The 19,999-nt window shown below is 52.3% G+C and overlaps 57 non-coding genes and 31 pseudogenes across 57 annotated transcripts; all 88 read right to left on the bottom strand.

The window, feature by feature from the left end:
• Positions 1-32: 32 nt before the first annotated feature.
• LOC131114811 (5S ribosomal RNA) lies at positions 33-151 on the bottom strand. The gene has a single exon (XR_009122113.1). It is a non-coding gene; the product is annotated as a 5S ribosomal RNA (ribosomal RNA).
• Positions 152-263: 112 nt separating this feature from the next.
• LOC131119115 (5S ribosomal RNA) lies at positions 264-381 on the bottom strand. The gene has a single exon (XR_009126243.1). It is a non-coding gene; the product is annotated as a 5S ribosomal RNA (ribosomal RNA).
• A 112-nt stretch (positions 382-493) lies between these two features.
• Positions 494-612, bottom strand: LOC131115673 (5S ribosomal RNA). Its single transcript, XR_009122948.1, has one exon. It is a non-coding gene; the product is annotated as a 5S ribosomal RNA (ribosomal RNA).
• A 111-nt stretch (positions 613-723) lies between these two features.
• Positions 724-832, bottom strand: LOC131112805 (5S ribosomal RNA; annotated as a pseudogene).
• A 112-nt stretch (positions 833-944) lies between these two features.
• On the bottom strand, positions 945-1,063 carry LOC131114810 (5S ribosomal RNA). The gene has a single exon (XR_009122112.1). It is a non-coding gene; the product is annotated as a 5S ribosomal RNA (ribosomal RNA).
• A 111-nt stretch (positions 1,064-1,174) lies between these two features.
• Positions 1,175-1,293, bottom strand: LOC131117247 (5S ribosomal RNA). Its single transcript, XR_009124470.1, has one exon. It is a non-coding gene; the product is annotated as a 5S ribosomal RNA (ribosomal RNA).
• A 112-nt stretch (positions 1,294-1,405) lies between these two features.
• LOC131113061 (5S ribosomal RNA) lies at positions 1,406-1,514 on the bottom strand (annotated as a pseudogene).
• Positions 1,515-1,625: 111 nt separating this feature from the next.
• LOC131115292 (5S ribosomal RNA) lies at positions 1,626-1,744 on the bottom strand. The gene has a single exon (XR_009122574.1). It is a non-coding gene; the product is annotated as a 5S ribosomal RNA (ribosomal RNA).
• A 112-nt stretch (positions 1,745-1,856) lies between these two features.
• Positions 1,857-1,975, bottom strand: LOC131116423 (5S ribosomal RNA). Its single transcript, XR_009123671.1, has one exon. It is a non-coding gene; the product is annotated as a 5S ribosomal RNA (ribosomal RNA).
• A 112-nt stretch (positions 1,976-2,087) lies between these two features.
• LOC131117010 (5S ribosomal RNA) lies at positions 2,088-2,206 on the bottom strand. Its single transcript, XR_009124240.1, has one exon. It is a non-coding gene; the product is annotated as a 5S ribosomal RNA (ribosomal RNA).
• A 112-nt stretch (positions 2,207-2,318) lies between these two features.
• Positions 2,319-2,426, bottom strand: LOC131114082 (5S ribosomal RNA; annotated as a pseudogene).
• Positions 2,427-2,538: 112 nt separating this feature from the next.
• On the bottom strand, positions 2,539-2,657 carry LOC131116791 (5S ribosomal RNA). Its single transcript, XR_009124028.1, has one exon. It is a non-coding gene; the product is annotated as a 5S ribosomal RNA (ribosomal RNA).
• A 112-nt stretch (positions 2,658-2,769) lies between these two features.
• LOC131119114 (5S ribosomal RNA) lies at positions 2,770-2,887 on the bottom strand. Its single transcript, XR_009126242.1, has one exon. It is a non-coding gene; the product is annotated as a 5S ribosomal RNA (ribosomal RNA).
• A 112-nt stretch (positions 2,888-2,999) lies between these two features.
• On the bottom strand, positions 3,000-3,118 carry LOC131115672 (5S ribosomal RNA). The gene has a single exon (XR_009122947.1). It is a non-coding gene; the product is annotated as a 5S ribosomal RNA (ribosomal RNA).
• Positions 3,119-3,229: 111 nt separating this feature from the next.
• On the bottom strand, positions 3,230-3,338 carry LOC131112804 (5S ribosomal RNA; annotated as a pseudogene).
• Positions 3,339-3,450: 112 nt separating this feature from the next.
• Positions 3,451-3,569, bottom strand: LOC131114809 (5S ribosomal RNA). The gene has a single exon (XR_009122111.1). It is a non-coding gene; the product is annotated as a 5S ribosomal RNA (ribosomal RNA).
• A 111-nt stretch (positions 3,570-3,680) lies between these two features.
• On the bottom strand, positions 3,681-3,789 carry LOC131111908 (5S ribosomal RNA; annotated as a pseudogene).
• Positions 3,790-3,900: 111 nt separating this feature from the next.
• On the bottom strand, positions 3,901-4,019 carry LOC131115291 (5S ribosomal RNA). The gene has a single exon (XR_009122573.1). It is a non-coding gene; the product is annotated as a 5S ribosomal RNA (ribosomal RNA).
• A 112-nt stretch (positions 4,020-4,131) lies between these two features.
• On the bottom strand, positions 4,132-4,250 carry LOC131115929 (5S ribosomal RNA). The gene has a single exon (XR_009123195.1). It is a non-coding gene; the product is annotated as a 5S ribosomal RNA (ribosomal RNA).
• A 112-nt stretch (positions 4,251-4,362) lies between these two features.
• On the bottom strand, positions 4,363-4,481 carry LOC131117009 (5S ribosomal RNA). The gene has a single exon (XR_009124239.1). It is a non-coding gene; the product is annotated as a 5S ribosomal RNA (ribosomal RNA).
• Positions 4,482-4,593: 112 nt separating this feature from the next.
• On the bottom strand, positions 4,594-4,701 carry LOC131114081 (5S ribosomal RNA; annotated as a pseudogene).
• A 112-nt stretch (positions 4,702-4,813) lies between these two features.
• LOC131116089 (5S ribosomal RNA) lies at positions 4,814-4,932 on the bottom strand. The gene has a single exon (XR_009123350.1). It is a non-coding gene; the product is annotated as a 5S ribosomal RNA (ribosomal RNA).
• A 111-nt stretch (positions 4,933-5,043) lies between these two features.
• On the bottom strand, positions 5,044-5,152 carry LOC131111907 (5S ribosomal RNA; annotated as a pseudogene).
• A 112-nt stretch (positions 5,153-5,264) lies between these two features.
• Positions 5,265-5,383, bottom strand: LOC131116723 (5S ribosomal RNA). Its single transcript, XR_009123962.1, has one exon. It is a non-coding gene; the product is annotated as a 5S ribosomal RNA (ribosomal RNA).
• A 112-nt stretch (positions 5,384-5,495) lies between these two features.
• Positions 5,496-5,604, bottom strand: LOC131111584 (5S ribosomal RNA; annotated as a pseudogene).
• A 111-nt stretch (positions 5,605-5,715) lies between these two features.
• Positions 5,716-5,824, bottom strand: LOC131113639 (5S ribosomal RNA; annotated as a pseudogene).
• Positions 5,825-5,935: 111 nt separating this feature from the next.
• On the bottom strand, positions 5,936-6,054 carry LOC131117246 (5S ribosomal RNA). The gene has a single exon (XR_009124469.1). It is a non-coding gene; the product is annotated as a 5S ribosomal RNA (ribosomal RNA).
• A 112-nt stretch (positions 6,055-6,166) lies between these two features.
• LOC131111906 (5S ribosomal RNA) lies at positions 6,167-6,275 on the bottom strand (annotated as a pseudogene).
• Positions 6,276-6,386: 111 nt separating this feature from the next.
• On the bottom strand, positions 6,387-6,505 carry LOC131115290 (5S ribosomal RNA). Its single transcript, XR_009122572.1, has one exon. It is a non-coding gene; the product is annotated as a 5S ribosomal RNA (ribosomal RNA).
• A 112-nt stretch (positions 6,506-6,617) lies between these two features.
• On the bottom strand, positions 6,618-6,736 carry LOC131115928 (5S ribosomal RNA). Its single transcript, XR_009123194.1, has one exon. It is a non-coding gene; the product is annotated as a 5S ribosomal RNA (ribosomal RNA).
• A 112-nt stretch (positions 6,737-6,848) lies between these two features.
• Positions 6,849-6,967, bottom strand: LOC131117008 (5S ribosomal RNA). The gene has a single exon (XR_009124238.1). It is a non-coding gene; the product is annotated as a 5S ribosomal RNA (ribosomal RNA).
• A 112-nt stretch (positions 6,968-7,079) lies between these two features.
• On the bottom strand, positions 7,080-7,187 carry LOC131114080 (5S ribosomal RNA; annotated as a pseudogene).
• A 112-nt stretch (positions 7,188-7,299) lies between these two features.
• LOC131118648 (5S ribosomal RNA) lies at positions 7,300-7,418 on the bottom strand. The gene has a single exon (XR_009125808.1). It is a non-coding gene; the product is annotated as a 5S ribosomal RNA (ribosomal RNA).
• A 112-nt stretch (positions 7,419-7,530) lies between these two features.
• LOC131116593 (5S ribosomal RNA) lies at positions 7,531-7,649 on the bottom strand. Its single transcript, XR_009123835.1, has one exon. It is a non-coding gene; the product is annotated as a 5S ribosomal RNA (ribosomal RNA).
• A 111-nt stretch (positions 7,650-7,760) lies between these two features.
• LOC131111905 (5S ribosomal RNA) lies at positions 7,761-7,869 on the bottom strand (annotated as a pseudogene).
• A 112-nt stretch (positions 7,870-7,981) lies between these two features.
• On the bottom strand, positions 7,982-8,100 carry LOC131116721 (5S ribosomal RNA). The gene has a single exon (XR_009123960.1). It is a non-coding gene; the product is annotated as a 5S ribosomal RNA (ribosomal RNA).
• A 112-nt stretch (positions 8,101-8,212) lies between these two features.
• LOC131113278 (5S ribosomal RNA) lies at positions 8,213-8,331 on the bottom strand. Its single transcript, XR_009121479.1, has one exon. It is a non-coding gene; the product is annotated as a 5S ribosomal RNA (ribosomal RNA).
• A 111-nt stretch (positions 8,332-8,442) lies between these two features.
• LOC131113638 (5S ribosomal RNA) lies at positions 8,443-8,551 on the bottom strand (annotated as a pseudogene).
• A 112-nt stretch (positions 8,552-8,663) lies between these two features.
• On the bottom strand, positions 8,664-8,782 carry LOC131114808 (5S ribosomal RNA). The gene has a single exon (XR_009122110.1). It is a non-coding gene; the product is annotated as a 5S ribosomal RNA (ribosomal RNA).
• A 112-nt stretch (positions 8,783-8,894) lies between these two features.
• On the bottom strand, positions 8,895-9,012 carry LOC131119113 (5S ribosomal RNA). The gene has a single exon (XR_009126241.1). It is a non-coding gene; the product is annotated as a 5S ribosomal RNA (ribosomal RNA).
• A 112-nt stretch (positions 9,013-9,124) lies between these two features.
• LOC131115670 (5S ribosomal RNA) lies at positions 9,125-9,243 on the bottom strand. The gene has a single exon (XR_009122945.1). It is a non-coding gene; the product is annotated as a 5S ribosomal RNA (ribosomal RNA).
• A 111-nt stretch (positions 9,244-9,354) lies between these two features.
• LOC131113475 (5S ribosomal RNA) lies at positions 9,355-9,463 on the bottom strand (annotated as a pseudogene).
• Positions 9,464-9,575: 112 nt separating this feature from the next.
• On the bottom strand, positions 9,576-9,694 carry LOC131114807 (5S ribosomal RNA). The gene has a single exon (XR_009122109.1). It is a non-coding gene; the product is annotated as a 5S ribosomal RNA (ribosomal RNA).
• Positions 9,695-9,805: 111 nt separating this feature from the next.
• Positions 9,806-9,924, bottom strand: LOC131117244 (5S ribosomal RNA). The gene has a single exon (XR_009124467.1). It is a non-coding gene; the product is annotated as a 5S ribosomal RNA (ribosomal RNA).
• Positions 9,925-10,036: 112 nt separating this feature from the next.
• LOC131111904 (5S ribosomal RNA) lies at positions 10,037-10,145 on the bottom strand (annotated as a pseudogene).
• A 111-nt stretch (positions 10,146-10,256) lies between these two features.
• On the bottom strand, positions 10,257-10,375 carry LOC131115289 (5S ribosomal RNA). The gene has a single exon (XR_009122571.1). It is a non-coding gene; the product is annotated as a 5S ribosomal RNA (ribosomal RNA).
• Positions 10,376-10,487: 112 nt separating this feature from the next.
• Positions 10,488-10,606, bottom strand: LOC131115927 (5S ribosomal RNA). The gene has a single exon (XR_009123193.1). It is a non-coding gene; the product is annotated as a 5S ribosomal RNA (ribosomal RNA).
• Positions 10,607-10,718: 112 nt separating this feature from the next.
• On the bottom strand, positions 10,719-10,837 carry LOC131117007 (5S ribosomal RNA). Its single transcript, XR_009124237.1, has one exon. It is a non-coding gene; the product is annotated as a 5S ribosomal RNA (ribosomal RNA).
• Positions 10,838-10,949: 112 nt separating this feature from the next.
• LOC131114079 (5S ribosomal RNA) lies at positions 10,950-11,057 on the bottom strand (annotated as a pseudogene).
• A 112-nt stretch (positions 11,058-11,169) lies between these two features.
• On the bottom strand, positions 11,170-11,288 carry LOC131116088 (5S ribosomal RNA). The gene has a single exon (XR_009123349.1). It is a non-coding gene; the product is annotated as a 5S ribosomal RNA (ribosomal RNA).
• A 111-nt stretch (positions 11,289-11,399) lies between these two features.
• LOC131111903 (5S ribosomal RNA) lies at positions 11,400-11,508 on the bottom strand (annotated as a pseudogene).
• A 112-nt stretch (positions 11,509-11,620) lies between these two features.
• On the bottom strand, positions 11,621-11,739 carry LOC131116720 (5S ribosomal RNA). Its single transcript, XR_009123959.1, has one exon. It is a non-coding gene; the product is annotated as a 5S ribosomal RNA (ribosomal RNA).
• A 112-nt stretch (positions 11,740-11,851) lies between these two features.
• Positions 11,852-11,960, bottom strand: LOC131111583 (5S ribosomal RNA; annotated as a pseudogene).
• Positions 11,961-12,071: 111 nt separating this feature from the next.
• On the bottom strand, positions 12,072-12,180 carry LOC131113637 (5S ribosomal RNA; annotated as a pseudogene).
• Positions 12,181-12,291: 111 nt separating this feature from the next.
• Positions 12,292-12,410, bottom strand: LOC131117243 (5S ribosomal RNA). The gene has a single exon (XR_009124466.1). It is a non-coding gene; the product is annotated as a 5S ribosomal RNA (ribosomal RNA).
• Positions 12,411-12,522: 112 nt separating this feature from the next.
• On the bottom strand, positions 12,523-12,631 carry LOC131111902 (5S ribosomal RNA; annotated as a pseudogene).
• Positions 12,632-12,742: 111 nt separating this feature from the next.
• LOC131115287 (5S ribosomal RNA) lies at positions 12,743-12,861 on the bottom strand. Its single transcript, XR_009122570.1, has one exon. It is a non-coding gene; the product is annotated as a 5S ribosomal RNA (ribosomal RNA).
• A 112-nt stretch (positions 12,862-12,973) lies between these two features.
• LOC131111900 (5S ribosomal RNA) lies at positions 12,974-13,082 on the bottom strand (annotated as a pseudogene).
• Positions 13,083-13,193: 111 nt separating this feature from the next.
• Positions 13,194-13,312, bottom strand: LOC131115286 (5S ribosomal RNA). The gene has a single exon (XR_009122569.1). It is a non-coding gene; the product is annotated as a 5S ribosomal RNA (ribosomal RNA).
• Positions 13,313-13,424: 112 nt separating this feature from the next.
• LOC131115926 (5S ribosomal RNA) lies at positions 13,425-13,543 on the bottom strand. The gene has a single exon (XR_009123192.1). It is a non-coding gene; the product is annotated as a 5S ribosomal RNA (ribosomal RNA).
• Positions 13,544-13,655: 112 nt separating this feature from the next.
• On the bottom strand, positions 13,656-13,774 carry LOC131117006 (5S ribosomal RNA). The gene has a single exon (XR_009124236.1). It is a non-coding gene; the product is annotated as a 5S ribosomal RNA (ribosomal RNA).
• Positions 13,775-13,886: 112 nt separating this feature from the next.
• Positions 13,887-13,994, bottom strand: LOC131114078 (5S ribosomal RNA; annotated as a pseudogene).
• Positions 13,995-14,106: 112 nt separating this feature from the next.
• Positions 14,107-14,225, bottom strand: LOC131116087 (5S ribosomal RNA). Its single transcript, XR_009123348.1, has one exon. It is a non-coding gene; the product is annotated as a 5S ribosomal RNA (ribosomal RNA).
• Positions 14,226-14,336: 111 nt separating this feature from the next.
• LOC131111898 (5S ribosomal RNA) lies at positions 14,337-14,445 on the bottom strand (annotated as a pseudogene).
• A 112-nt stretch (positions 14,446-14,557) lies between these two features.
• On the bottom strand, positions 14,558-14,676 carry LOC131116719 (5S ribosomal RNA). Its single transcript, XR_009123958.1, has one exon. It is a non-coding gene; the product is annotated as a 5S ribosomal RNA (ribosomal RNA).
• Positions 14,677-14,788: 112 nt separating this feature from the next.
• Positions 14,789-14,897, bottom strand: LOC131111582 (5S ribosomal RNA; annotated as a pseudogene).
• Positions 14,898-15,008: 111 nt separating this feature from the next.
• Positions 15,009-15,117, bottom strand: LOC131113636 (5S ribosomal RNA; annotated as a pseudogene).
• A 111-nt stretch (positions 15,118-15,228) lies between these two features.
• Positions 15,229-15,347, bottom strand: LOC131117242 (5S ribosomal RNA). Its single transcript, XR_009124465.1, has one exon. It is a non-coding gene; the product is annotated as a 5S ribosomal RNA (ribosomal RNA).
• A 112-nt stretch (positions 15,348-15,459) lies between these two features.
• On the bottom strand, positions 15,460-15,568 carry LOC131111897 (5S ribosomal RNA; annotated as a pseudogene).
• Positions 15,569-15,679: 111 nt separating this feature from the next.
• On the bottom strand, positions 15,680-15,798 carry LOC131115285 (5S ribosomal RNA). Its single transcript, XR_009122568.1, has one exon. It is a non-coding gene; the product is annotated as a 5S ribosomal RNA (ribosomal RNA).
• A 112-nt stretch (positions 15,799-15,910) lies between these two features.
• Positions 15,911-16,029, bottom strand: LOC131115925 (5S ribosomal RNA). Its single transcript, XR_009123191.1, has one exon. It is a non-coding gene; the product is annotated as a 5S ribosomal RNA (ribosomal RNA).
• Positions 16,030-16,141: 112 nt separating this feature from the next.
• LOC131117005 (5S ribosomal RNA) lies at positions 16,142-16,260 on the bottom strand. The gene has a single exon (XR_009124235.1). It is a non-coding gene; the product is annotated as a 5S ribosomal RNA (ribosomal RNA).
• Positions 16,261-16,372: 112 nt separating this feature from the next.
• LOC131114076 (5S ribosomal RNA) lies at positions 16,373-16,480 on the bottom strand (annotated as a pseudogene).
• A 112-nt stretch (positions 16,481-16,592) lies between these two features.
• On the bottom strand, positions 16,593-16,711 carry LOC131116086 (5S ribosomal RNA). The gene has a single exon (XR_009123347.1). It is a non-coding gene; the product is annotated as a 5S ribosomal RNA (ribosomal RNA).
• A 112-nt stretch (positions 16,712-16,823) lies between these two features.
• On the bottom strand, positions 16,824-16,942 carry LOC131116592 (5S ribosomal RNA). The gene has a single exon (XR_009123834.1). It is a non-coding gene; the product is annotated as a 5S ribosomal RNA (ribosomal RNA).
• Positions 16,943-17,053: 111 nt separating this feature from the next.
• Positions 17,054-17,162, bottom strand: LOC131111896 (5S ribosomal RNA; annotated as a pseudogene).
• A 112-nt stretch (positions 17,163-17,274) lies between these two features.
• On the bottom strand, positions 17,275-17,393 carry LOC131116718 (5S ribosomal RNA). Its single transcript, XR_009123957.1, has one exon. It is a non-coding gene; the product is annotated as a 5S ribosomal RNA (ribosomal RNA).
• A 112-nt stretch (positions 17,394-17,505) lies between these two features.
• LOC131113267 (5S ribosomal RNA) lies at positions 17,506-17,624 on the bottom strand. Its single transcript, XR_009121478.1, has one exon. It is a non-coding gene; the product is annotated as a 5S ribosomal RNA (ribosomal RNA).
• A 111-nt stretch (positions 17,625-17,735) lies between these two features.
• LOC131113635 (5S ribosomal RNA) lies at positions 17,736-17,844 on the bottom strand (annotated as a pseudogene).
• Positions 17,845-17,956: 112 nt separating this feature from the next.
• Positions 17,957-18,075, bottom strand: LOC131114805 (5S ribosomal RNA). The gene has a single exon (XR_009122107.1). It is a non-coding gene; the product is annotated as a 5S ribosomal RNA (ribosomal RNA).
• Positions 18,076-18,187: 112 nt separating this feature from the next.
• On the bottom strand, positions 18,188-18,305 carry LOC131111572 (5S ribosomal RNA). Its single transcript, XR_009121280.1, has one exon. It is a non-coding gene; the product is annotated as a 5S ribosomal RNA (ribosomal RNA).
• A 112-nt stretch (positions 18,306-18,417) lies between these two features.
• On the bottom strand, positions 18,418-18,536 carry LOC131115669 (5S ribosomal RNA). Its single transcript, XR_009122944.1, has one exon. It is a non-coding gene; the product is annotated as a 5S ribosomal RNA (ribosomal RNA).
• A 111-nt stretch (positions 18,537-18,647) lies between these two features.
• Positions 18,648-18,756, bottom strand: LOC131112803 (5S ribosomal RNA; annotated as a pseudogene).
• Positions 18,757-18,868: 112 nt separating this feature from the next.
• Positions 18,869-18,987, bottom strand: LOC131114804 (5S ribosomal RNA). Its single transcript, XR_009122106.1, has one exon. It is a non-coding gene; the product is annotated as a 5S ribosomal RNA (ribosomal RNA).
• Positions 18,988-19,098: 111 nt separating this feature from the next.
• LOC131117241 (5S ribosomal RNA) lies at positions 19,099-19,217 on the bottom strand. The gene has a single exon (XR_009124464.1). It is a non-coding gene; the product is annotated as a 5S ribosomal RNA (ribosomal RNA).
• A 112-nt stretch (positions 19,218-19,329) lies between these two features.
• On the bottom strand, positions 19,330-19,438 carry LOC131111895 (5S ribosomal RNA; annotated as a pseudogene).
• A 111-nt stretch (positions 19,439-19,549) lies between these two features.
• Positions 19,550-19,668, bottom strand: LOC131115284 (5S ribosomal RNA). Its single transcript, XR_009122567.1, has one exon. It is a non-coding gene; the product is annotated as a 5S ribosomal RNA (ribosomal RNA).
• A 112-nt stretch (positions 19,669-19,780) lies between these two features.
• LOC131115924 (5S ribosomal RNA) lies at positions 19,781-19,899 on the bottom strand. Its single transcript, XR_009123190.1, has one exon. It is a non-coding gene; the product is annotated as a 5S ribosomal RNA (ribosomal RNA).
• Between the last annotated feature and the right edge of the window lie 100 nt (positions 19,900-19,999).

The raw sequence follows: 19,999 nt of genomic DNA, 5'->3' as shown, positions 1-19,999 counted from the left end.
TCTGCTGTCAGGCTAGAGCAGAAACCATAAAAAGCTTACAGCACCTGGTATTCCCAGGCGGTCTCCCATCCAAGTACTAACCAGGCCCGCCCCTGCTTAGCTTCCGAGATCGGACGAGATCGGGCGTTTTCAGGGTAGTATGGCCGTAAGCTGCCAGGTCAACTGAAAATATCCTATTTGAAGGTGACGCAGGCCAAACTAGACTACAGCAAAAAGTGTCAAACAGCGCCCTCTGCTGTCAGGCAAGAGCAGAAACCATAAAAAGCTTACAGCACCTGGTATTCACAGGCGGTCTCCCATCCAAGTACTAACCAGGCCCGGCCCTGCTTAGCTTCCGAGATCGTACGAGATCGGGCGTTTTCAGGGTAGTATGGCCTAAGCTGCCAGGTCAACTGAAAAGATCCTATTTGAAAGTGACGCAGGCCAAACTAGACTACAGCAAAAAGTGTCAAACAGCGCCCTCTGCTGTCAGGCAAGAGCAGAAACCATAAAAAGCTTACAGCACCTGGTATTCACAGGCGGTCTCCCATCCAAGTACTAACCAGGCCCGCCCCTGCTTAGCTTCCGAGATCGGACGAGATCAGGCGTTTTCAGGGTGGTATGGCCGTAAGCTGCCAGGACAACTGAAAAGATCTTATTTGAAGGCGACGCAGGCCAAACTAGATCCAGCAAAAAGTGTCAAACAGCGCCCTCTGCTGTCAGGCTAGAGCAGAAACCATAAAAAGCTTACAGCACCTGGTATTCCCAGGCGGTCTCCCATCCAAGTACTAACCAGGCCCTCCCCTGCTTAGCTTCCGAGATCAGGCGTTTTCAGGGTAGTGTGGCCGTAAGCTGCCAGGGCAACTGTAAAGATCCTATTTGAAGGCGACGCAGGCCAAACTAGACTCCAGCAAAAAGTGTCAAACAGCGCCCTCTGCTGTCAGGCAAGAGCAGAAACCATAAAAAGCTTACAGCACCTGGTATTCCCAGGCGGTCTCCCATCCAAGTACTAACCAGGCCCGCCCCTGCTTAGCTTCCGAGATCGGACGAGATCGGGCGTTTTCAGGGTAGTATGGCCGTAAGCTGCCACATCAACTGAAAAGATCCTATTTGAAGGCGACGCAGGCCAAACTAGAGCCAGCAAAAAGTGTCAAATAGCGCCCTCTGCTGTCAAGCAAGAGCAGAAACCATAAAAAGCTTACAGCACCTGGTATTCCCAGGCGGTCTCCCATCCAAGTACTAACCAGGCCCGCCCCTGCTTAGCTTCTGAGATCGGAAGAGATCGGGCGTTTTCAGGGTAGTATGGCCGTAAGCTGCCAGGTCAACTGAAAAGATCCTATTTGAAGGCGACGCAGGCCAAACTAGACTCCAGCAAAAAGTGTCAAACAGCGCCCTCTGCTGTCAGGCAAGAGCAGAAACCATAAAAAGCTTCCAGCACCTGGTATTCCCAGGCGGTCTCCCATCCAAGTACTAACCAGGCCCGCCCCTGCTTAGCTTCCGAGATCGGGCGTTTTCAGGGTAGTATGGCCGTAAGCTGCCAGGACAACTGAAAAGATCTTATTTGAAGGCGACGCAGGCCAAACTAGATCCAGCAAAAAGTGTCAAACAGCGCCCTCTGCTGTCAGGCTAGAGCAGAAACCATAAAAAGCTTACAGCACCTGGTATTCCCAGGCGGTCTCCCATCCAAGTACTAACCAGGCCCACCCCTGCTTAGCTTCCGAGATCGGACGAGATCGGGCGTTTTCAGGGTAGTATGGCCATAAGCTGCCAGGTCAACTGAAAAGATCCTATTTGAAGAAGACGCAGGCCAAACTAGACTCCAGCAAAAAGTGTCAAACAGCGCCCTCTGCTGTCAGGCAAGAGCAGAAACCATAAAAAGCTTACAGCACCTGGTATTCCCAGGCGGTCTCCCATCCAAGTACTAACCAGGCCCGCCCCTGCTTAGCTTCCGAGATCGGAAGAGACCGGGCGTTTTCAGGGTAGTATGGCCGTAAGCTGCCAGGGCAACTGAAAAGATCCTATTTGAAGGCGACGCAGGCCAAACTAGACTCCAGCAAAAAGTGTCAAACAGCGCCCTCTGCTGTTAGGCAAGAGCAGAAACCATAAAAAGCTTACAGCACCTGGTATTCCCAGGCGGTCTCCCATTCAAGTACTAACCAGGCCCGCCCGTGCTTAGCTTCCGAGATCGGACGAGATCGGGCGTTTTCAAGGTAGTATGGCCGTAAGCTGCCAGGTCAACTGAAAAAATCCTATTTGAAGGTGACGCAGGCCAAACTAGACTCCAGCAAAACATGTCAAACAGCGCCCTCTGCTGTCAGGCAAGAGCAGAAACCATAAAAAGCTTACAGCACCTGGTATTCCCAGGCGGTCTCCCATCCAAGTATAACCAGGCCCGCCCCTGCTTAGCTTCCGAGATCGGGCGTTTTCAGGGTAGTATGGCCAAAAGCTGCCAAGGCAACTGAAAAGATCCTATTTGAAGGCGACGCAGGACAAACTAGACTCCAGCAAAACATGTCAAACAGCGCCCTCTGCTGTCAGGCTAGAGCAGAAACCATAAAAAGCTTACAGCACCTGGTATTCCCAGGCGGTCTCCCATCCAAGTACTAACCAGGCCCGCCCCTGCTGAGCTTCCGAGATCGGACGAGATCGGGCGTTTTCAGGGTAGTATGGCCGTAAGCTGCCAGGTCAACTGAAAAGATCCTATTTGAAGGCGACGCAGGCCAAACTAGACTACAGCAAAAAGTGTCAAACAGCGCCCTCTGCTGTCAGGCAAGAGCAGAAACCATAAAAAGCTTACAGCACCTGGTATTCACAGGCGGTCTCCCATCCAAGTACTAACCAGGCCCGGCCCTGCTTAGCTTCCGAGATCGTACGAGATCGGGCGTTTTCAGGGTAGTATGGCCTAAGCTGCCAGGTCAACTGAAAAGATCCTATTTGAAAGTGACGCAGGCCAAACTAGACTACAGCAAAAAGTGTCAAACAGCGCCCTCTGCTGTCAGGCAAGAGCAGAAACCATAAAAAGCTTACAGCACCTGGTATTCACAGGCGGTCTCCCATCCAAGTACTAACCAGGCCCGCCCCTGCTTAGCTTCCGAGATCGGACGAGATCAGGCGTTTTCAGGGTGGTATGGCCGTAAGCTGCCAGGACAACTGAAAAGATCTTATTTGAAGGCGACGCAGGCCAAACTAGATCCAGCAAAAAGTGTCAAACAGCGCCCTCTGCTGTCAGGCTAGAGCAGAAACCATAAAAAGCTTACAGCACCTGGTATTCCCAGGCGGTCTCCCATCCAAGTACTAACCAGGCCCTCCCCTGCTTAGCTTCCGAGATCAGGCGTTTTCAGGGTAGTGTGGCCGTAAGCTGCCAGGGCAACTGTAAAGATCCTATTTGAAGGCGACGCAGGCCAAACTAGACTCCAGCAAAAAGTGTCAAACAGCGCCCTCTGCTGTCAGGCAAGAGCAGAAACCATAAAAAGCTTACAGCACCTGGTATTCCCAGGCGGTCTCCCATCCAAGTACTAACCAGGCCCGCCCCTGCTTAGCTTCCGAGATCGGACGAGATCGGGCGTTTTCAGGGTAGTATGGCCGTAAGCTGCCACATCAACTGAAAAGATCCTATTTGAAGGCGACGCAGGCCAAACTAGAGCCAGCAAAAAGTGTCAAATAGCGCCCTCTGCTGTCAGGCAAGAGCAGAAACCATAAAAAGCTTACAGCACCTGGTATTCCCAGGCGGTCTCCCATCCAAGTACTAACCAGGCCCGCCCCTGCTTAGCTTCCGAGATCGGGCGTTTTCAGGGTAGTATGGCCGTAAGCTGCCAGGACAACTGAAAAGATCTTATTTGAAGGCGACGCAGGCCAAACTAGATCCAGCAAAAAGTGTCAAACAGCGCCCTCTGCTGTCAGGCTAGAGCAGAAACCATAAAAAGCTTACAGCACCTGGTATTCCCAGGCGGTCTCCCATCCAAGTACTAACCAGGCCCACCCCTGCTTAGCTTCCGAGATCGGACGAGATCGGGCGTTTTCAGGGTAGTATGGCCATAAGCTGCCAGGTCAACTGAAAAGATCCTATTTGAAGAAGACGCAGGCCAAACTAGACTCCAGCAAAAAGTGTCAAACAGCGCCCTCTGCTGTCAGGCAAGAGCAGAAACCATAAAAAGCTTACAGCACCTGGTATTCCCAGGCGGTCTCCCATCCAAGTACTAACCAGGCCCGCCCCTGCTTAGCTTCCGAGATCGGACGAGACCGGGCGTTTTCAGGGTAGTATGGCCGTAAGCTGCCAGGGCAACTGAAAAGATCCTATTTGAAGGCGACGCAGGCCAAACTAGACTCCAGCAAAAAGTGTCAAACAGCGCCCTCTGCTGTTAGGCAAGAGCAGAAACCATAAAAAGCTTACAGCACCTGGTATTCCCAGGCGGTCTCCCATTCAAGTACTAACCAGGCCCGCCCGTGCTTAGCTTCCGAGATCGGACGAGATCGGGCGTTTTCAAGGTAGTATGGCCGTAAGCTGCCAGGTCAACTGAAAAAATCCTATTTGAAGGTGACGCAGGCCAAACTAGACTCCAGCAAAACATGTCAAACAGCGCCCTCTGCTGTCAGGCAAGAGCAGAAACCATAAAAAGCTTACAGCACCTGGTATTCCCAGGCGGTCTCCCATCCAAGTATAACCAGGCCCGCCCCTGCTTAGCTTCCGAGATCGGGCGTTTTCAGGGTAGTATGGCCAAAAGCTGCCAAGGCAACTGAAAAGATCCTATTTGAAGGCGACGCAGGACAAACTAGACTCCAGCAAAAAGTGTCAAACAGCGCCCTCTGCTGTCAGGCAAGAGCAGAAACCATAAAAAGCGTACAGCACCTGGTATTCCCAGGTGGTCTCCCATCCAAGTACTAACCAGGCCCGCCCCTGCTTAGCTTCCGAGATCGGACGAGATCGGGCGTTTTCAGGGTAGTATGGCCGTAAGCTGCCAGGACAACTGAAAAGATCTTATTTGAAGGCGACGCAGGCCAAACTAGATCCAGCAAAAAGTGTCAAACAGCGCCCTCTGCTGTCAGGCTAGAGCAGAAACCATAAAGAGCTTACAGCACCTGGTATTCCCAGGCGGTCTCCCATCCAAGTACTAACCAGGCCCGCCCCTGCTTAGCTTCCGAGATCGGGCGTTTTCAGGGTAGTATGGCCGTAAGCGGCCAGGTCAACTGAAAATATCCTATTTGAAGGTGACGCAGGCCAAACTAGACTCCAGCAAAACATGTCAAACAGCGCCCTCTGCTGTCAGGCAAGAGCAGAAACCATGAAAAGCTTACAGCACCTGGTATTCCCAGGCGGTCTCCCATCCAAGTACTAACCAGGCTCGCCCCTGCTTAGCTTCCGAGATCGGACGAGATCGGGCGTTTTCAGGGTAGTATGGCCGTAAGCTGCCACATCAACTGAAAAGATCCTATTTGAAGGCGACGCAGGCCAAACTAGACTCCAGCAAAAGGTGTCAAACAGCGCCCTCTGCTGTCAGGCAAGAGCAGAAACCATAAAAAGCTTACAGCACCTGGTATTCCCAGGCGGTCTCCCATCCAAGTACTAACCAGGCCCTCCCCTGCTTAGCTTCCGAGATCAGGCGTTTTCAGGGTGGTATGGCCGTAAGCTGCCAGGACAACTGAAAAGATCTTATTTGAAGGCGACGCAGGCCAAACTAGATCCAGCAAAAAGTGTCAAACAGCGCCCTCTGCTGTCAGGCTAGAGCAGAAACCATAAAAAGCTTACAGCACCTGGTATTCCCAGGCGGTCTCCCATCCAAGTACTAACCAGGCCCTCCCCTGCTTAGCTTCCGAGATCAGGCGTTTTCAGGGTAGTATGGCCAAAAGCTGCCAAGGCAACTGAAAAGATCCTATTTGAAGGCGACGCAGGCCAAACTAGAGCCAGCAAAAAGTGTCAAATAGCGCCCTCTGCTGTCAGGCAAGAGCAGAAACCATAAAAAGCTTACAGCACCTGGTATTCCCAGGCGGTCTCCCATCCAAGTACTAACCAGGCCCGCCCCTGCTTAGCTTCTGAGATCGGAAGAGATCGGGCGTTTTCAGGGTAGTATGGCCGTAAGCTGCCAGGTCAACTGAAAAGATCCTATTTGAAGGCGACGCAGGCCAAACTAGACTCCAGCAAAAAGTGTCAAACAGCGCCCTCTGCTGTCAGGCAAGAGCAGAAACCATAAAAAGCTTACAGCACCTGGTATTCCCAGGCGGTCTCCCATCCAAGTACTAACCAGGCCCGCCCCTGCTTAGCTTCCGAGATCGGGCGTTTTCAGGGTAGTATGGCCGTAAGCTGCCAGGACAACTGAAAAGATCTTATTTGAAGGCGACGCAGGCCAAACTAGATCCAGCAAAAAGTGTCAAACAGCGCCCTCTGCTGTCAGGCTAGAGCAGAAACCATAAAAAGCTTACAGCACCTGGTATTCCCAGGCGGTCTCCCATCCAAGTACTAACCAGGCCCACCCCTGCTTAGCTTCCGAGATCGGACGAGATCGGGCGTTTTCAGGGTAGTATGGCCATAAGCTGCCAGGTCAACTGAAAAGATCCTATTTGAAGAAGACGCAGGCCAAACTAGACTCCAGCAAAAAGTGTCAAACAGCGCCCTCTGCTGTCAGGCAAGAGCAGAAACCATAAAAAGCTTACAGCACCTGGTATTCCCAGGCGGTCTCCCATCCAAGTACTAACCAGGCCCGCCCCTGCTTAGCTTCCGAGATCGGACGAGACCGGGCGTTTTCAGGGTAGTATGGCCGTAAGCTGCCAGGGCAACTGAAAAGATCCTATTTGAAGGCGACGCAGGCCAAACTAGACTCCAGCAAAAAGTGTCAAACAGCGCCCTCTGCTGTTAGGCAAGAGCAGAAACCATAAAAAGCTTACAGCACCTGGTATTCCCAGGCGGTCTCCCATTCAAGTACTAACCAGGCCCGCCCGTGCTTAGCTTCCGAGATCGGACGAGATCGGGCGTTTTCAAGGTAGTATGGCCGTAAGCTGCCAGGTCAACTGAAAAAATCCTATTTGAAGGTGACGCAGGCCAAACTAGACTCCAGCAAAACATGTCAAACAGCGCCCTCTGCTGTCAGGCAAGAGCAGAAACCATAAAAAGCTTACAGCACCTGGTATTCCCAGGCGGTCTCCCATCCAAGTATAACCAGGCCCGCCCCTGCTTAGCTTCCGAGATCGGGCGTTTTCAGGGTAGTATGGCCAAAAGCTGCCAAGGCAACTGAAAAGATCCTATTTGAAGGCGACGCAGGACAAACTAGACTCCAGCAAAAAGTGTCAAACAGCGCCCTCTGCTGTCAGGCAAGAGCAGAAACCATAAAAAGCTTACAGCACCTGGTATTCCCAGGTGGTCTCCCATCCAAGTACTAACCAGGCCCGCCCCTGCTTAGCTTCCGAGATCGGACGAGATCGGGCGTTTTCAGGGTAGTATGGCCGTAAGCTGCCAGGGCAAATGAAAAGATCCTATTTGAAGGCGACGCAGGCCAAACTAGACTCCAGCAAAAAGTGTCAAACAGCGCCCTCTGCTGTCAGGCAAGAGCAGAAACCATAAAAGGCTTACAGCACCTGGTATTGCCAGGCGGTCTCCCATCCAAGTACTAACCAGGCCCACCCCTGCTTAGCTTCCGAGATCGGACGAGATCGGGCGTTTTCAGGGTAGTATGGCCGTAAGCTGCCAGGACAACTGAAAAGATCTTATTTGAAGGCGACGCAGGCCAAACTAGATCCAGCAAAAAGTGTCAAACAGCGCCCTCTGCTGTCAGGCTAGAGCAGAAACCATAAAGAGCTTACAGCACCTGGTATTCCCAGGCGGTCTCCCATCCAAGTACTAACCAGGCCCGCCCCTGCTTAGCTTCCGAGATCGGGCGTTTTCAGGGTAGTATGGCCGTAAGCGGCCAGGTCAACTGAAAATATCCTATTTGAAGGTGACGCAGGCCAAACTAGACTCCAGCAAAACATGTCAAACAGCGCCCTCTGCTGTCAGGCAAGAGCAGAAACCATGAAAAGCTTACAGCACCTGGTATTCCCAGGCGGTCTCCCATCCAAGTACTAACCAGGCTCGCCCCTGCTTAGCTTCCGAGATCGGACGAGATCGGGCGTTTTCAGGGTAGTATGGCCGTAAGCTGCCACATCAACTGAAAAGATCCTATTTGAAGGCGACGCAGGCCAAACTAGACTCCAGCAAAAGGTGTCAAACAGCGCCCTCTGCTGTCAGGCAAGAGCAGAAACCATAAAAAGCTTACAGCACCTGGTATTCCCAGGCGGTCTCCCATCCAAGTACTAACCAGGCCCGCCCCTGCTTAGCTTCCGAGATCGGACGAGATCAGGCGTTTTCAGGGTGGTATGGCCGTAAGCTGCCAGGACAACTGAAAAGATCTTATTTGAAGGCGACGCAGGCCAAACTAGATCCAGCAAAAAGTGTCAAACAGCGCCCTCTGCTGTCAGGCTAGAGCAAAAACCATAAAAAGCTTACAGCACCTGGTATTCCCAGGCGGTCTCCCATCCAAGTACTAACCAGGCCCTCCCCTGCTTAGCTTCCGAGATCAGGCGTTTTCAGGGTAGTATGGCCAAAAGCTGCCAAGGCAACTGAAAAGATCCTATTTGAAGGCGACGCAGGACAAACTAGACTGCAGCAAAACATGTCAAACAGCGCCCTCTGCTGTCAGGCTAGAGCAGAAACCATAAAAAGCTTACAGCACCTGGTATTCCCAGGCGGTCTCCCATCCAAGTACTAACCAGGCCCGCCCCTGCTTAGCTTCCGAGATCGGACGAGATCGGGCGTTTTCAGGGTAGTATGGCCGTAAGCTGCCAGGTCAACTGAAAAGATCCTATTTGAAGGTGACGCAGGCCAAACTAGACTACAGCAAAAAGTGTCAAACAGCGCCCTCTGCTGTCAGGCAAGAGCAGAAACCATAAAAAGCTTACAGCACCTGGTATTCACAGGCGGTCTCCCATCCAAGTACTAACCAGGCCCGGCCCTGCTTAGCTTCCGAGATCGTACGAGATCGGGCGTTTTCAGGGTAGTATGGCCTAAGCTGCCAGGTCAACTGAAAAGATCCTATTTGAAAGTGACGCAGGCCAAACTAGACTACAGCAAAAAGTGTCAAACAGCGCCCTCTGCTGTCAGGCAAGAGCAGAAACCATAAAAAGCTTACAGCACCTGGTATTCACAGGCGGTCTCCCATCCAAGTACTAACCAGGCCCGCCCCTGCTTAGCTTCCGAGATCGGACGAGATCAGGCGTTTTCAGGGTGGTATGGCCGTAAGCTGCCAGGACAACTGAAAAGATCTTATTTGAAGGCGACGCAGGCCAAACTAGATCCAGCAAAAAGTGTCAAACAGCGCCCTCTGCTGTCAGGCTAGAGCAGAAACCATAAAAAGCTTACAGCACCTGGTATTCCCAGGCGGTCTCCCATCCAAGTACTAACCAGGCCCTCCCCTGTTTAGCTTCCGAGATCAGGCGTTTTCAGGGTAGTGTGGCCGTAAGCTGCCAGGGCAACTGTAAAGATCCTATTTGAAGGCGACGCAGGCCAAACTAGACTCCAGCAAAAAGTGTCAAACAGCGCCCTCTGCTGTCAGGCAAGAGCAGAAACCATAAAAAGCTTACAGCACCTGGTATTCCCAGGCGGTCTCCCATCCAAGTACTAACCAGGCCCGCCCCTGCTTAGCTTCCGAGATCGGACGAGATCGGGCGTTTTCAGGGTAGTATGGCCGTAAGCTGCCACATCAACTGAAAAGATCCTATTTGAAGGCGACGCAGGCCAAACTAGAGCCAGCAAAAAGTGTCAAATAGCGCCCTCTGCTGTCAAGCAAGAGCAGAAACCATAAAAAGCTTACAGCACCTGGTATTCCCAGGCGGTCTCCCATCCAAGTACTAACCAGGCCCGCCCCTGCTTAGCTTCTGAGATCGGAAGAGATCGGGCGTTTTCAGGGTAGTATGGCCGTAAGCTGCCAGGTCAACTGAAAAGATCCTATTTGAAGGCGACGCAGGCCAAACTAGACTCCAGCAAAAAGTGTCAAACAGCGCCCTCTGCTGTCAGGCAAGAGCAGAAACCATAAAAAGCTTACAGCACCTGGTATTCCCAGGCGGTCTCCCATCCAAGTACTAACCAGGCCCGCCCCTGCTTAGCTTCCGAGATCGGGCGTTTTCAGGGTAGTATGGCCGTAAGCTGCCAGGACAACTGAAAAGATCTTATTTGAAGGCGACGCAGGCCAAACTAGATCCAGCAAAAAGTGTCAAACAGCGCCCTCTGCTGTCAGGCTAGAGCAGAAACCATAAAAAGCTTACAGCACCTGGTATTCCCAGGCGGTCTCCCATCCAAGTACTAACCAGGCCCACCCCTGCTTAGCTTCCGAGATCGGACGAGATCGGGCGTTTTCAGGGTAGTATGGCCATAAGCTGCCAGGTCAACTGAAAAGATCCTATTTGAAGAAGACGCAGGCCAAACTAGACTCCAGCAAAAAGTGTCAAACAGCGCCCTCTGCTGTCAGGCAAGAGCAGAAACCATAAAAAGCTTACAGCACCTGGTATTCCCAGGCGGTCTCCCATCCAAGTACTAACCAGGCCCGCCCCTGCTTAGCTTCCGAGATCGGACGAGACCGGGCGTTTTCAGGGTAGTATGGCCGTAAGCTGCCAGGGCAACTGAAAAGATCCTATTTGAAGGCGACGCAGGCCAAACTAGACTCCAGCAAAAAGTGTCAAACAGCGCCCTCTGCTGTTAGGCAAGAGCAGAAACCATAAAAAGCTTACAGCACCTGGTATTCCCAGGCGGTCTCCCATTCAAGTACTAACCAGGCCCGCCCGTGCTTAGCTTCCGAGATCGGACGAGATCGGGCGTTTTCAAGGTAGTATGGCCGTAAGCTGCCAGGTCAACTGAAAAAATCCTATTTGAAGGTGACGCAGGCCAAACTAGACTCCAGCAAAACATGTCAAACAGCGCCCTCTGCTGTCAGGCAAGAGCAGAAACCATAAAAAGCTTACAGCACCTGGTATTCCCAGGCGGTCTCCCATCCAAGTATAACCAGGCCCGCCCCTGCTTAGCTTCCGAGATCGGGCGTTTTCAGGGTAGTATGGCCAAAAGCTGCCAAGGCAACTGAAAAGATCCTATTTGAAGGCGACGCAGGACAAACTAGACTCCAGCAAAAAGTGTCAAACAGCGCCCTCTGCTGTCAGGCAAGAGCAGAAACCATAAAAAGCGTACAGCACCTGGTATTCCCAGGTGGTCTCCCATCCAAGTACTAACCAGGCCCGCCCCTGCTTAGCTTCCGAGATCGGACGAGATCGGGCGTTTTCAGGGTAGTATGGCCGTAAGCTGCCAGGACAACTGAAAAGATCTTATTTGAAGGCGACGCAGGCCAAACTAGATCCAGCAAAAAGTGTCAAACAGCGCCCTCTGCTGTCAGGCTAGAGCAGAAACCATAAAGAGCTTACAGCACCTGGTATTCCCAGGCGGTCTCCCATCCAAGTACTAACCAGGCCCGCCCCTGCTTAGCTTCCGAGATCGGGCGTTTTCAGGGTAGTATGGCCGTAAGCGGCCAGGTCAACTGAAAATATCCTATTTGAAGGTGACGCAGGCCAAACTAGACTCCAGCAAAACATGTCAAACAGCGCCCTCTGCTGTCAGGCAAGAGCAGAAACCATGAAAAGCTTACAGCACCTGGTATTCCCAGGCGGTCTCCCATCCAAGTACTAACCAGGCTCGCCCCTGCTTAGCTTCCGAGATCGGACGAGATCGGGCGTTTTCAGGGTAGTATGGCCGTAAGCTGCCACATCAACTGAAAAGATCCTATTTGAAGGCGACGCAGGCCAAACTAGACTCCAGCAAAAGGTGTCAAACAGCGCCCTCTGCTGTCAGGCAAGAGCAGAAACCATAAAAAGCTTACAGCACCTGGTATTCCCAGGCGGTCTCCCATCCAAGTACTAACCAGGCCCTCCCCTGCTTAGCTTCCGAGATCAGGCGTTTTCAGGGTGGTATGGCCGTAAGCTGCCAGGACAACTGAAAAGATCTTATTTGAAGGCGACGCAGGCCAAACTAGATCCAGCAAAAAGTGTCAAACAGCGCCCTCTGCTGTCAGGCTAGAGCAGAAACCATAAAAAGCTTACAGCACCTGGTATTCCCAGGCGGTCTCCCATCCAAGTACTAACCAGGCCCTCCCCTGCTTAGCTTCCGAGATCAGGCGTTTTCAGGGTAGTATGGCCAAAAGCTGCCAAGGCAACTGAAAAGATCCTATTTGAAGGCGACGCAGGCCAAACTAGAGCCAGCAAAAAGTGTCAAATAGCGCCCTCTGCTGTCAGGCAAGAGCAGAAACCATAAAAAGCTTACAGCACCTGGTATTCCCAGGCGGTCTCCCATCCAAGTACTAACCAGGCCCGCCCCTGCTTAGCTTCTGAGATCGGAAGAGATCGGGCGTTTTCAGGGTAGTATGGCCGTAAGCTGCCAGGTCAACTGAAAAGATCCTATTTGAAGGTGACGCAGGCCAAACTAGACTCCAGCAAAAAGTGTCAAACAGCGCCCTCTGCTGTCAGGCAAGAGCAGAAACCATAAAAAGCTTACAGCACCTGGTATTCCCAGGCGGTCTCCCATCCAAGTACTAACCAGGCCCGCCCCTGCTTAGCTTCCGAGATCGGGCGTTTTCAGGGTAGTATGGCCGTAAGCTGCCAGGACAACTGAAAAGATCTTATTTGAAGGCGACGCAGGCCAAACTAGATCCAGCAAAAAGTGTCAAACAGCGCCCTCTGCTGTCAGGCTAGAGCAGAAACCATAAAAAGCTTACAGCACCTGGTATTCCCAGGCGGTCTCCCATCCAAGTACTAACCAGGCCCACCCCTGCTTAGCTTCCGAGATCGGACGAGATCGGGCGTTTTCAGGGTAGTATGGCCATAAGCTGCCAGGTCAACTGAAAAGATCCTATTTGAAGGCGACGCAGGCCAAACTAGACTCCAGCAAAAAGTGTCAAACAGCGCCCTCTGCTGTCAGGCAAGAGCAGAAACCATAAAAAGCTTACAGCACCTGGTATTCCCAGGCGGTCTCCCATCCAAGTACTAACCAGGCCCGCCCCTGCTTAGCTTCCGAGATCGGGCGTTTTCAGGGTAGTATGGCCGTAAGCTGCCAGGACAACTGAAAAGATCTTATTTGAAGGCGACGCAGGCCAAACTAGATCCAGCAAAAAGTGTCAAACAGCGCCCTCTGCTGTCAGGCTAGAGCAGAAACCATAAAAAGCTTACAGCACCTGGTATTCCCAGGCGGTCTCCCATCCAAGTACTAACCAGGCCCACCCCTGCTTAGCTTCCGAGATCGGACGAGATCGGGCGTTTTCAGGGTAGTATGGCCATAAGCTGCCAGGTCAACTGAAAAGATCCTATTTGAAGAAGACGCAGGCCAAACTAGACTCCAGCAAAAAGTGTCAAACAGCGCCCTCTGCTGTCAGGCAAGAGCAGAAACCATAAAAAGCTTACAGCACCTGGTATTCCCAGGCGGTCTCCCATCCAAGTACTAACCAGGCCCGCCCCTGCTTAGCTTCCGAGATCGGACGAGACCGGGCGTTTTCAGGGTAGTATGGCCGTAAGCTGCCAGGGCAACTGAAAAGATCCTATTTGAAGGCGACGCAGGCCAAACTAGACTCCAGCAAAAAGTGTCAAACAGCGCCCTCTGCTGTTAGGCAAGAGCAGAAACCATAAAAAGCTTACAGCACCTGGTATTCCCAGGCGGTCTCCCATTCAAGTACTAACCAGGCCCGCCCGTGCTTAGCTTCCGAGATCGGACGAGATCGGGCGTTTTCAAGGTAGTATGGCCGTAAGCTGCCAGGTCAACTGAAAAAATCCTATTTGAAGGTGACGCAGGCCAAACTAGACTCCAGCAAAACATGTCAAACAGCGCCCTCTGCTGTCAGGCAAGAGCAGAAACCATAAAAAGCTTACAGCACCTGGTATTCCCAGGCGGTCTCCCATCCAAGTATAACCAGGCCCGCCCCTGCTTAGCTTCCGAGATCGGGCGTTTTCAGGGTAGTATGGCCAAAAGCTGCCAAGGCAACTGAAAAGATCCTATTTGAAGGCGACGCAGGACAAACTAGACTCCAGCAAAAAGTGTCAAACAGCGCCCTCTGCTGTCAGGCAAGAGCAGAAACCATAAAAAGCGTACAGCACCTGGTATTCCCAGGTGGTCTCCCATCCAAGTACTAACCAGGCCCGCCCCTGCTTAGCTTCCGAGATCGGACGAGATCGGGCGTTTTCAGGGTAGTATGGCCGTAAGCTGCCAGGACAACTGAAAAGATCTTATTTGAAGGCGACGCAGGCCAAACTAGATCCAGCAAAAAGTGTCAAACAGCGCCCTCTGCTGTCAGGCTAGAGCAGAAACCATAAAGAGCTTACAGCACCTGGTATTCCCAGGCGGTCTCCCATCCAAGTACTAACCAGGCCCGCCCCTGCTTAGCTTCCGAGATCGGGCGTTTTCAGGGTAGTATGGCCGTAAGCGGCCAGGTCAACTGAAAATATCCTATTTGAAGGTGACGCAGGCCAAACTAGACTCCAGCAAAACATGTCAAACAGCGCCCTCTGCTGTCAGGCAAGAGCAGAAACCATGAAAAGCTTACAGCACCTGGTATTCCCAGGCGGTCTCCCATCCAAGTACTAACCAGGCTCGCCCCTGCTTAGCTTCCGAGATCGGACGAGATCGGGCGTTTTCAGGGTAGTATGGCCGTAAGCTGCCACATCAACTGAAAAGATCCTATTTGAAGGCGACGCAGGCCAAACTAGACTCCAGCAAAAGGTGTCAAACAGCGCCCTCTGCTGTCAGGCAAGAGCAGAAACCATAAAAAGCTTACAGCACCTGGTATTCCCAGGCGGTCTCCCATCCAAGTACTAACCAGGCCCTCCCCTGCTTAGCTTCCGAGATCAGGCGTTTTCAGGGTGGTATGGCCGTAAGCTGCCAGGACAACTGAAAAGATCTTATTTGAAGGCGACGCAGGCCAAACTAGATCCAGCAAAAAGTGTCAAACAGCGCCCTCTGCTGTCAGGCTAGAGCAGAAACCATAAAAAGCTTACAGCACCTGGTATTCCCAGGCGGTCTCCCATCCAAGTACTAACCAGGCCCTCCCCTGCTTAGCTTCCGAGATCAGGCGTTTTCAGGGTAGTATGGCCAAAAGCTGCCAAGGCAACTGAAAAGATCCTATTTGAAGGCGACGCAGGCCAAACTAGAGCCAGCAAAAAGTGTCAAATAGCGCCCTCTGCTGTCAGGCAAGAGCAGAAACCATAAAAAGCTTACAGCACCTGGTATTCCCAGGCGGTCTCCCATCCAAGTACTAACCAGGCCCGCCCCTGCTTAGCTTCTGAGATCGGAAGAGATCGGGCGTTTTCAGGGTAGTATGGCCGTAAGCTGCCAGGTCAACTGAAAAGATCCTATTTGAAGGCGACGCAGGCCAAACTAGACTCCAGCAAAAAGTGTCAAACAGCGCCCTCTGCTGTCAGGCAAGAGCAGAAACCATAAAAAGCTTACAGCACCTGGTATTCCCAGGCGGTCTCCCATCCAAGTACTAACCAGGCCCGCCCCTGCTTAGCTTCCGAGATCGGGCGTTTTCAGGGTAGTATGGCCGTAAGCTGCCAGGACAACTGAAAAGATCTTATTTGAAGGCGACGCAGGCCAAACTAGATCCAGCAAAAAGTGTCAAACAGCGCCCTCTGCTGTCAGGCTAGAGCAGAAACCATAAAAAGCTTACAGCACCTGGTATTCCCAGGCGGTCTCCCATCCAAGTACTAACCAGGCCCACCCCTGCTTAGCTTCCGAGATCGGACGAGATCGGGCGTTTTCAGGGTAGTATGGCCATAAGCTGCCAGGTCAACTGAAAAGATCCTATTTGAAGAAGACGCAGGCCAAACTAGACTCCAGCAAAAAGTGTCAAACAGCGCCCTCTGCTGTCAGGCAAGAGCAGAAACCATAAAAAGCTTACAGCACCTGGTATTCCCAGGCGGTCTCCCATCCAAGTACTAACCAGGCCCGCCCCTGCTTAGCTTCCGAGATCGGACGAGACCGGGCGTTTTCAGGGTAGTATGGCCGTAAGCTGCCAGGGCAACTGAAAAGATCCTATTTGAAGGCGACGCAGGCCAAACTAGACTCCAGCAAAAAGTGTCAAACAGCGCCCTCTGCTGTTAGGCAAGAGCAGAAACCATAAAAAGCTTACAGCACCTGGTATTCCCAGGCGGTCTCCCATTCAAGTACTAACCAGGCCCGCCCGTGCTTAGCTTCCGAGATCGGACGAGATCGGGCGTTTTCAAGGTAGTATGGCCGTAAGCTGCCAGGTCAACTGAAAAAATCCTATTTGAAGGTGACGCAGGCCAAACTAGACTCCAGCAAAACATGTCAAACAGCGCCCTCTGCTGTCAGGCAAGAGCAGAAACCATAAAAAGCTTACAGCACCTGGTATTCCCAGGCGGTCTCCCATCCAAGTATAACCAGGCCCGCCCCTGCTTAGCTTCCGAGATCGGGCGTTTTCAGGGTAGTATGGCCAAAAGCTGCCAAGGCAACTGAAAAGATCCTATTTGAAGGCGACGCAGGACAAACTAGACTCCAGCAAAAAGTGTCAAACAGCGCCCTCTGCTGTCAGGCAAGAGCAGAAACCATAAAAAGCGTACAGCACCTGGTATTCCCAGGTGGTCTCCCATCCAAGTACTAACCAGGCCCGCCCCTGCTTAGCTTCCGAGATCGGACGAGATCGGGCGTTTTCAGGGTAGTATGGCCGTAAGCTGCCAGGGCAAATGAAAAGATCCTATTTGAAGGCGACGCAGGCCAAACTAGACTCCAGCAAAAAGTGTCAAACAGCGCCCTCTGCTGTCAGGCAAGAGCAGAAACCATAAAAGGCTTACAGCACCTGGTATTGCCAGGCGGTCTCCCATCCAAGTACTAACCAGGCCCACCCCTGCTTAGCTTCCGAGATCGGACGAGATCGGGCGTTTTCAGGGTAGTATGGCCGTAAGCTGCCAGGACAACTGAAAAGATCTTATTTGAAGGCGACGCAGGCCAAACTAGATCCAGCAAAAAGTGTCAAACAGCGCCCTCTGCTGTCAGGCTAGAGCAGAAACCATAAAGAGCTTACAGCACCTGGTATTCCCAGGCGGTCTCCCATCCAAGTACTAACCAGGCCCGCCCCTGCTTAGCTTCCGAGATCGGGCGTTTTCAGGGTAGTATGGCCGTAAGCGGCCAGGTCAACTGAAAATATCCTATTTGAAGGTGACGCAGGCCAAACTAGACTCCAGCAAAACATGTCAAACAGCGCCCTCTGCTGTCAGGCAAGAGCAGAAACCATGAAAAGCTTACAGCACCTGGTATTCCCAGGCGGTCTCCCATCCAAGTACTAACCAGGCTCGCCCCTGCTTAGCTTCCGAGATCGGACGAGATCGGGCGTTTTCAGGGTAGTATGGCCGTAAGCTGCCACATCAACTGAAAAGATCCTATTTGAAGGCGACGCAGGCCAAACTAGACTCCAGCAAAAGGTGTCAAACAGCGCCCTCTGCTGTCAGGCAAGAGCAGAAACCATAAAAAGCTTACAGCACCTGGTATTCCCAGGCGGTCTCCCATCCAAGTACTAACCAGGCCCGCCCCTGCTTAGCTTCCGAGATCGGACGAGATCAGGCGTTTTCAGGGTGGTATGGCCGTAAGCTGCCAGGACAACTGAAAAGATCTTATTTGAAGGCGACGCAGGCCAAACTAGATCCAGCAAAAAGTGTCAAACAGCGCCCTCTGCTGTCAGGCTAGAGCAAAAACCATAAAAAGCTTACAGCACCTGGTATTCCCAGGCGGTCTCCCATCCAAGTACTAACCAGGCCCTCCCCTGCTTAGCTTCCGAGATCAGGCGTTTTCAGGGTAGTATGGCCAAAAGCTGCCAAGGCAACTGAAAAGATCCTATTTGAAGGCGACGCAGGACAAACTAGACTGCAGCAAAACATGTCAAACAGCGCCCTCTGCTGTCAGGCTAGAGCAGAAACCATAAAAAGCTTACAGCACCTGGTATTCCCAGGCGGTCTCCCATCCAAGTACTAACCAGGCCCGCCCCTGCTTAGCTTCCGAGATCGGACGAGATCGGGCGTTTTCAGGGTAGTATGGCCGTAAGCTGCCAGGTCAACTGAAAAGATCCTATTTGAAGGTGACGCAGGCCAAACTAGACTACAGCAAAAAGTGTCAAACAGCGCCCTCTGCTGTCAGGCAAGAGCAGAAACCATAAAAAGCTTACAGCACCTGGTATTCACAGGCGGTCTCCCATCCAAGTACTTACCAGGCCCGGCCCTGCTTAGCTTCCGAGATCGTACGAGATCGGGCGTTTTCAGGGTAGTATGGCCTAAGCTGCCAGGTCAACTGAAAAGATCCTATTTGAAAGTGACGCAGGCCAAACTAGACTACAGCAAAAAGTGTCAAACAGCGCCCTCTGCTGTCAGGCAAGAGCAGAAACCATAAAAAGCTTACAGCACCTGGTATTCACAGGCGGTCTCCCATCCAAGTACTAACCAGGCCCGCCCCTGCTTAGCTTCCGAGATCGGACGAGATCAGGCGTTTTCAGGGTGGTATGGCCGTAAGCTGCCAGGACAACTGAAAAGATCTTATTTGAAGGCGACGCAGGCCAAACTAGATCCAGCAAAAAGTGTCAAACAGCGCCCTCTGCTGTCAGGCTAGAGCAGAAACCATAAAAAGCTTACAGCACCTGGTATTCCCAGGCGGTCTCCCATCCAAGTACTAACCAGGCCCTCCCCTGCTTAGCTTCCGAGATCAGGCGTTTTCAGGGTAGTGTGGCCGTAAGCTGCCAGGGCAACTGTAAAGATCCTATTTGAAGGCGACGCAGGCCAAACTAGACTCCAGCAAAAAGTGTCAAACAGCGCCCTCTGCTGTCAGGCAAGAGCAGAAACCATAAAAAGCTTACAGCACCTGGTATTCCCAGGCGGTCTCCCATCCAAGTACTAACCAGGCCCGCCCCTGCTTAGCTTCCGAGATCGGACGAGATCGGGCGTTTTCAGGGTAGTATGGCCGTAAGCTGCCACATCAACTGAAAAGATCCTATTTGAAGGCGACGCAGGCCAAACTAGAGCCAGCAAAAAGTGTCAAATAGCGCCCTCTGCTGTCAAGCAAGAGCAGAAACCATAAAAAGCTTACAGCACCTGGTATTCCCAGGCGGTCTCCCATCCAAGTACTAACCAGGCCCGCCCCTGCTTAGCTTCTGAGATCGGAAGAGATCGGGCGTTTTCAGGGTAGTATGGCCGTAAGCTGCCAGGTCAACTGAAAAGATCCTATTTGAAGGCGACGCAGGCCAAACTAGACTCCAGCAAAAAGTGTCAAACAGCGCCCTCTGCTGTCAGGCAAGAGCAGAAACCATAAAAAGCTTACAGCACCTGGTATTCCCAGGCGGTCTCCCATCCAAGTACTAACCAGGCCCGCCCCTGCTTAGCTTCCGAGATCGGGCGTTTTCAGGGTAGTATGGCCGTAAGCTGCCAGGACAACTGAAAAGATCTTATTTGAAGGCGACGCAGGCCAAACTAGATCCAGCAAAAAGTGTCAAACAGCGCCCTCTGCTGTCAGGCTAGAGCAGAAACCATAAAAAGCTTACAGCACCTGGTATTCCCAGGCGGTCTCCCATCCAAGTACTAACCAGGCCCACCCCTGCTTAGCTTCCGAGATCGGACGAGATCGGGCGTTTTCAGGGTAGTATGGCCATAAGCTGCCAGGTCAACTGAAAAGATCCTATTTGAAGAAGACGCAGGCCAAACTAGACTCCAGCAAAAAGTGTCAAACAGCGCCCTCTGCTGTCAGGCAAGAGCAGAAACCATAAAAAGCTTACAGCACCTGGTATTCCCAGGCGGTCTCCCATCCAAGTACTAACCAGGCCCGCCCCTGCTTAGCTTCCGAGATCGGACGAGACCGGGCGTTTTCAGGGTAGTATGGCCGTAAGCTGCCAGGGCAACTGAAAAGATCCTATTTGAAGGCGACGCAGGCCAAACTAGACTCCAGCAAAAAGTGTCAAACAGCGCCCTCTGCTGTTAGGCAAGAGCA

This window comes from Doryrhamphus excisus, unplaced genomic scaffold, assembly GCF_030265055.1.
Source record: "Doryrhamphus excisus isolate RoL2022-K1 unplaced genomic scaffold, RoL_Dexc_1.0 HiC_scaffold_25, whole genome shotgun sequence".
In the NCBI taxonomy this organism is placed as follows: domain Eukaryota; kingdom Metazoa; phylum Chordata; class Actinopteri; order Syngnathiformes; family Syngnathidae; genus Doryrhamphus; species Doryrhamphus excisus.
The sequence above is the reverse complement of the archived record's forward strand: the minus strand, read 5'-3'. Positions and strand labels throughout refer to the sequence as shown.